Raw genomic sequence first — 7830 nt, 5'->3', positions numbered from 1 at the left:
CAAACGGGATTGCTCTCTTCCTCTTATTTAGCCAATCCCTTAGTCCATTTGAACAAGCTGAGCAGATGATGTGCGGGGCCCAACTCTTATCTTGATCCCCGAGAGAGCAGCCAAAGTATAACTGGTAGACCTTCTTGATTTCACTTGTGATGACACGTTGCTGAGCTTTGGTGGTAAATGAACCACATTGCTCTTGCAATGCCTTGACATCCTGAGTAGAATTTGATGATGATTTGGCACCTTAAACAGAAATTAAAATTTATGAAAAGAAAAGATTATGAAAACATAAAATTACAGAAAAACTGTGCCTGATAGAAGGAAACCGATTACATTTTTAAAATCCATAGACAAAGCTACATATAGAGCACCATATAATATCCCTGATGAAAATTGGCTGTTGACCAGTGTAATAATAATAATAATAATAATAATAATAATAATAATAATAATAATAATAATAATAATAATAATAATAATACTGGGCTAAACTAAATACAAAAGAAATAGACAAAGAAAAAGTCCCAGCAATGATTGAGAAGCTCAGGTCTCAAAGCAGAGACTGAAGGATTTTTTATTTGCAGCACAAGACCAAAGCCTCCCCACCAGAAATTACCAAAAGCATATAATGAAAAGAAACATAACTAGTAACTGCAGAATATGTGGAGATGGACAAGAAACAATAAATCATATTATCTCTGGCTGCCTAGTCCTGGCTAAGAAGGAATATATTCATAGACATGACAGAGCTGGGACCTACATACACTGGAAGCTATGCCAACACTATGGAATAGCAACAGAAAAAGATGGTATAGGCACGCGCCAGAAAAAGTCACAGAAAACAATCACACTCTGGGATATGCCAATACACACAGACAGAGAAATTAAGGCCAATAGACCAGATATAGTTGTCAGAGATCATGAAGAAAAAAATGCTGTCTAATTGATGTATCAATACCAGCAGATGACAACGTTTCTCTAAAAGAAATGGAGAAACTTTCAAAATACAAAGACCTGGAAATAGAGGTAACTCGAATGTGGAGTCTAAAAACCGAAACAATTTTTATCGTAGAAGCGCATTAGGTATGATAAAAAATATTTAGACAAATACATAACAAAAGCACAAGGACAAATTGCACTACTGGGCACTGCACACATCCTACTCAAAACACTTTCAATACAGTAACCATAAGAGCATCACAGCAAACCACAGCACATACCCAAGGCACACAGAGCTGCGCTCGGTAGTGAAGTGAAAGTACGCTATAAAGATAAAACTACTGAATAATGATGATGATGATGATGGTGGTGGTGGTGGCGGCGGCGGCGGCGGTGGTGGTGGTGGTGGTGGCGGTTTTGACTTTAAAAAATGTGTGGAGACGGACGAACAAGTCATATAAAGGCAAGAGGTGAAGTGAAACTTTATATATGTAACAGGACAAAATTAATAAGCTATGAAAACAAATATTCTCACAGAAAGAATATAAAAGGCGAATAAAACGCAATAATTTATATATAAATTTAAAATCCATTTGCTTTCGTTATTTTAGATTTTTCTTGCAGAAAGCTCTTAATGGGTCTAAGTTATCATATGTGTAGCAGATGAGCCCGGATACCTTGGATGCTGAGTTTTAAAGCCTTCCTCTCAGCACCCACAATAGGACACCATTCTGGTACTGCTTCGCAGTCTTGTTGAATCATGAGGACTTATATGTCCACGGCAATCCCCCATAGCGTGATATCGTCGACACATTCGCCTGCCTAAATTGTGCTGCCAAAGTAGCTATTAGCCAGAGATCGACATAGTCCCAGATAATCCGAACTGCGGCCCTTTTATTTCCTCTTCCCAAATATTGCAGAAACAGTTTATGAACAGATGTGTCACGTACAATTTGGGCCTGCGATTTTGCTGTCCTCTGTTTGAAGGTAATGTCTATGGCACCATACGCCTTCCCTCTTCTAGGCGAATGAAATTTCCAAATCCATCCTAGATGGAACGAGAAAACCGAGCATTGAGTTGGCTAAGCACAATTAAGATAATCTCTTGCATGGTGTCTGCTTTTCGTGGAAAATGTTGCGAAGCTTTTGTTTCTCCAGCAAAATGTGTTACATCAAGAGTTTTTTCTTCTACATTTATGTAAGATACCGTTATATAATTTATATTTACATTTACCGTAATATATGCATGTATACTATTGTTACTGCTTTTGTTTGTTGAATTTTTCGTTGTTTTTGTTTTGCTGTTGTTGTTGACAACATTTCTATTCGACATATTCAATGTTAAATTCTACCTTTTGTAGTTGATACTGATATTTTGTTTTGTACTTAAAATAGTATTTTTGTTTGCTATCTGTGTGTGAAACGTGCTGTTTCTGTACATTTACACTTCTCTTTTTATGAGCGTGCTGTGGAATATTCGCAGCTATTTTGTGTTTGTGAATGATGTTCAGGAAAAGAATAAACTTTGTCTAAAAATGAAAAGACAGACTAGAGAAAATATCTCAGCGACCACGTTGCAGTTATGCGAGGGCAATTTTTACGTCTTACAAACTAAATAGAAATTTAATGTAAACTTAATAGTTTCATATTATCAAATGTTCTACAATGATATAATTGTTTCAGTTTCAATACACACTGTCAGATCAAGTCATTTACAAGACAAATACAATTCTCAACAAAAGAAAGTTGTATATAAAAGAGAGAAGAAACAAAAATATAAAAAATGTGACACTTTAAAAACATTTTTTAAATCAAATTTCTTTTTTCCATTGGTTTTACACGCCTTCTACTTGGGATAAATGTTTTTTTTTCTGCTTCTTTCTTTTTTAGTTCCACAGTCACCGACAGTTTACCACCTCTTTCCTATACAGTTATAGTTCTGAACATATTAGATGGTATATTTTGGAGACTTCTGCACAACCATAAAGGATGCAGACCATTCAACGAAATTCATGTTATTGGCTAAGACACACAGATGAATCTGAGAACCTACAAAAGCTAATGAAGAGCAGGGATTTCTAGAAGTGTGCGGTAAAACGCGCCCCGGTTGCAGCTGCTCGAAGAAGATATGGAAAGGGAAAACATAAAAAGATGCGATAGCTATTATCTTGAATGATTCACTGTATCTAAAAAGTGATTTCGTTTGAATTATCCTAACAGAATCAGAAATGGAAGAGGTTTGATAGGTTACGGAAAACTGTATAAAAAGTTTAGGCAATAATCTTGATTGGTGCGTAAAGAACAGTGTTGAACCTTAGTTGGTAGAAATAAAACAAGAGATCTTTTACAGACGAAAGTTTCATTGAAAAGAATGGTGAAAGAGAGAGATGAAGTGGGTGGATAAAGTAATGAATGGCCAATTTATGAGTAACGTAGAAAGTAGAATAAATTAGAAAGTACCATTAGAATGGATGTGGAACGTTAAAGTCAAGACTGAAGCAATAAAAAAGAGCAGTACAGGGGAAATCCATGAGAACTAATTACATGAAATATAACATCGACAAAATCGTAGTGTTATCTTTAGGTAGACTCTGTGGATTTAAATAAGAAACAACTAGCCATATTCTGAGAGCAATACTCTAGCAGAATAGAATACAAAAGTATGCTGACATTGCTAGGACCGTACACTGGAAGTTGTACGAGAAGTATAAGCTGAAGATAATCAGAAAAGTGGCATGAGCTTGACTCAATAGTGGGACTTTAATATTTGAAATACACGTGAGAGATCTTATTATTATTAACATTTGTTTGATAATTAATGTAGAATTACCAGGGGATGACAAAGTATGTGAGAAGGAAAAGCATAAAATGGAGCAATATGAAAGCTTAGAATGAGAAATTCAGAAAATGTGTCACATGGAAAAGGTTGGAGCCACACCAGTAATTGGAGTGGGTACGTTGAAGGAGACTGACAACAATTAAAAAAAAATAACATAAAACATGAATTCTGAAATCCGGAATGGAGATACGTTAGAAACATTTTCAGAAGACAACAATATTAGGAAGATCTAAGGTGGCGAGCTGGCAGAGTCGTTAACATGCTGGGCAAAAAGCTTTGAGGCATTTCGCCCGTCTTTACGTTCTGAGTTCAAATTCCGCCGAGATCGACTTTGCCTTTCATTCTTTCGGGATCGATAAAATAAGTACCATTTGAGCCCTAGGGGTCGATGTAATCGATTTACCCCTTTCTCTGAAATTGCTGGTCTTGTGCCAAAATTTGAAACCAATCTTAGGAAGATATCAAAAATTAAGGTAGGTTCTTGAGATGTAAGGGAAGAAAGAAAATTTGAGATAGGCGTCTGATGTGAGTCGTTCTTTCAGCATAAATGGTTGGATCAAGACCGGCTTGCTGAAACGATGGCTTCGATGATGATGTTGTTGATGATGATGATGATGATGATGATGATAACGATGACGACGACGACGACGACAATGGTTCAAATTTTGGCATTAGACAAGCAATTTTAGTGGGAGAAGGGACAGTCGATTAGTTGATTATATCGACCTTAATACTTGAGTGGTACTTATTTCATCGACCCCAGTGGGATCAAAAATTAAGTTGACCTCGGAGGAATTTGAACTCAGAAAATAAACAGTCATAACAAATACGACAAAGCATTTTCTCGACACTCTAACGACTCTGCCGGCTCTCTTACTTAATAATAATAATAATAATAATAATAATAATAATAATAATAATAATAATAATAATAATAATAATTCACAAAGCCTGAAATTTGGGGAGAGGACTAGTTGATTACATCGACCCCAGTGTTTCACAGGTACTTAATTTGTCGACCCTGAAATGATGAAAGGCAAAGTTGACCTCGGCGGAATTTGGACTCAGAACATAGCGGCAGACGAAATACTGCTAAGCATTCCGCCCTGAGTGCTAACGATTCTCCCAGCTCGCTGCTTTAATAATAATAATAATAATAATAATAATGATAATAATAATAAGAAGAAAAAGAAGAAGAATATTCCAGGGAGACACGCTCTCTCCACTCCTGTTCTGCCTGGCACTCACACCTTTAACAGAATTGCTAAATAGAACTGGATGAGGTTACAAATGCTACGGAAAAACAGTCAGCCGCCTTTTATATATGGATGACCTAAAATTATATGCTAAAAACGACAAAGAGCTAGAAACACTACTACAGACAGTACGCGGCTTTACCAAGGAAATAGATATGAAATTCGGATTAGAAAAATGTGCCAAAGCAACCCTGAAAAGAGGAAAATTAGTTAAAAGTAGCAATATAACACTAGATAAAACCAATGAAATAAGAGAACTAGACGAAAGCCAACCATATAAGTATTTAGGAGTCAATGTACTAGATAGGATACAACACACACAAATGAAAGAAAAAATAAAGAAAGAGTACTATAGACGAGTTAGATCAATACTAAAAACAGAGCTCAATGCTAAAACAAGATAATGGGTATCAATACTTTAGCTGTCCCAGTTATAAGCTACAGCTACAACATCCTTAACTGGACACTAAACGAACTATGTAAAATAGACAGGAAAACAAGAAAAATAATGACAGGATATAGGATGCACCACCCAAAATCTGACATAGAAAGGCTATATATACAACGCACAGAAGGTGGCAGGGGTCTTATACAGCTAGAAAACTATTATAAAATAACCACCATAGGACTGCAAAAATACCTACTCCAGAAGCAAGGGAAACTAATACAAATAGCCACAAAACACGAGCAAAACAAAAAAACTGTTTTCAGTATTTAAGGAAGCTGACAAATACAAACAAGAAATCAATCTACCTAACAAATACGAAGAAGAAGAAGAAGAAGAAGAAGAAGAAGAAGAAGAAGAAGAAGAAGAAGAAGAAGAAGAAGAAGAAGAAGAAGAAGAAGAAGAAGAAGAAGAAGAAGAAGAAGAAGAAGAAGAAGAAGAAGAAGAAGAAGAAGAAGAAACAACAAAAGTTATAAAACAAATGAAATCCAAACTAAAACTAGAACAGCAACGGACCATGATAAAACGATGGCAAGAAAAGCCCCTACATGGTAAATACTGAGCTAAACTAAATGCGAAAGAAATAGACAGAGAAAAATCCCAGCAATGGCTGAGAAGCTCAGGACTCAAAGCAGAGACTGAAGGATTTTTAATTGCTGCACAAGACCAGAAATTACCAAAAACACATAATGAAAAGAAATATAACAAGTAACTGTAGAATATGTGGAGATGGACAAGAAACAATAAATCATATTATCTCTGGCTGCCCAGTCCTGGCTAAGAAGGAATATATTCACAGACACGACAGAGCTGGGACCTATATACACTGAAAGCTATGCCAACACTATGGAATAACAACAGAAAAAAGATGGTATAAACACACACCAGAAAAGGTCACAGAAAACGAGAAAGCAACCATACTCTGGGATATGCCAATACACACAGATAGAGAAATTAAGGCAAATAGACCAGATATAGTTGTCAAAGATCATGAAGAAAAAAATGCTTTCTAATTGATGTATCAATACCAGCAGATGACAACGTTTCTCTAAAAGAAATGGAAAAACTTTCAAAATACAAAGACCTGGAAATAGAGATAACTCGAATGTGGACTCTAAAAACAGAAACAATTCCTATCATAGCCTTAGGTATAATAAAAAAATATTCAGACAAATACATAACAAAAACACCAGGACTTACAAATATATATAACATACAGAAAATTGCACTACTGGGTACTGCACACATTCTACGCAAAACACTTTCAATACAGTAAACATAAGAGCACCACAGCAAACCACAGCACATACCCAAGGCGCACAGAGCTGCGCTCAGTAGTGAAGTGAAAGCACGTTATAAAAATAAAACTACTGAACAATAATAATAATAATAATAATAATAATAATAATAATAATAATAATAATAAGAAGAAGAAGAAGAAGAAGAAGAAGAAGAAGAAGAAGAAGAAGAAGAAGAAGAAGAAGAAGAAGAAGAAGAAGAAGCAGGAGGAGGAGGAAACAACAGCAACAACAACAATGGCGACGACGAGGACAATATTGTTTAACTCAACAGTACGCCGCTTACCTACTCTATAAAGATTATTAAAATGATCGAAAAACAACGAATCAAATCGAAAGATTGCCAAAGATGTAGAAGGATAACTGTAAGTAATACTAGTGAAATTTATTGAGAATAAATGTTCTTGAAATATTCATAGTAGTCGGTGATCTGATGTCGTGTACAAAGAAATTATCGGAGCATGGTTTATAACAGTACCGATTTAGCACCTCCACCCATAATAAATGACAGAAAATATAATTACGTACGGTAGCATTCAGACGTGGTTTATCATGCAGTTTACTGCCGTAAAAAAATGTGAATTATCCTAAAAGTAAAATTAAAGTAAATTGCGTTAGAAACCGGAAGCAACGACAGTGACACCCTATAATTTCATGTAAAAATATGTGGAACATGACCAATGTATAGATCGTACATAATTTCTTTCTACGGATAGCCTCTTACACATACATACATTAGTTAAATTATTACTGGTAGTCAAATAACTATTCTCAAAAAAGGAATTAGTTTGTATAGTCCCAGTGAATCCACAGGAAGAACGCCACCGCTTGCCGTAGGTTCTTTCTCTACAACTCATTGGTCGTGCAGGATTATTGCATTGTTCACATGTAACTGTGTTGGCCATCACGCGTTGACATGCAAGCCACCAAATAATTGCCTTCACACTAGTATAGGACATTGGAACATTGTACCTCAGCTGCTTTTTCTAAAATACTTAGCACACCAGTAAAATGTACCATACATGTAGGTGTTTATGGACGTGGAATAACGAAGGA

The sequence above is a fragment of the Octopus bimaculoides genome, chromosome 4 (genome assembly GCF_046866305.1).
Source record: "Octopus bimaculoides isolate indiv1 chromosome 4, ASM4686630v1, whole genome shotgun sequence".
NCBI lineage: Eukaryota > Metazoa > Mollusca > Cephalopoda > Octopoda > Octopodidae > Octopus > Octopus bimaculoides.
The sequence above is the reverse complement of the archived record's forward strand: the minus strand, read 5'-3'. Positions refer to the sequence as shown.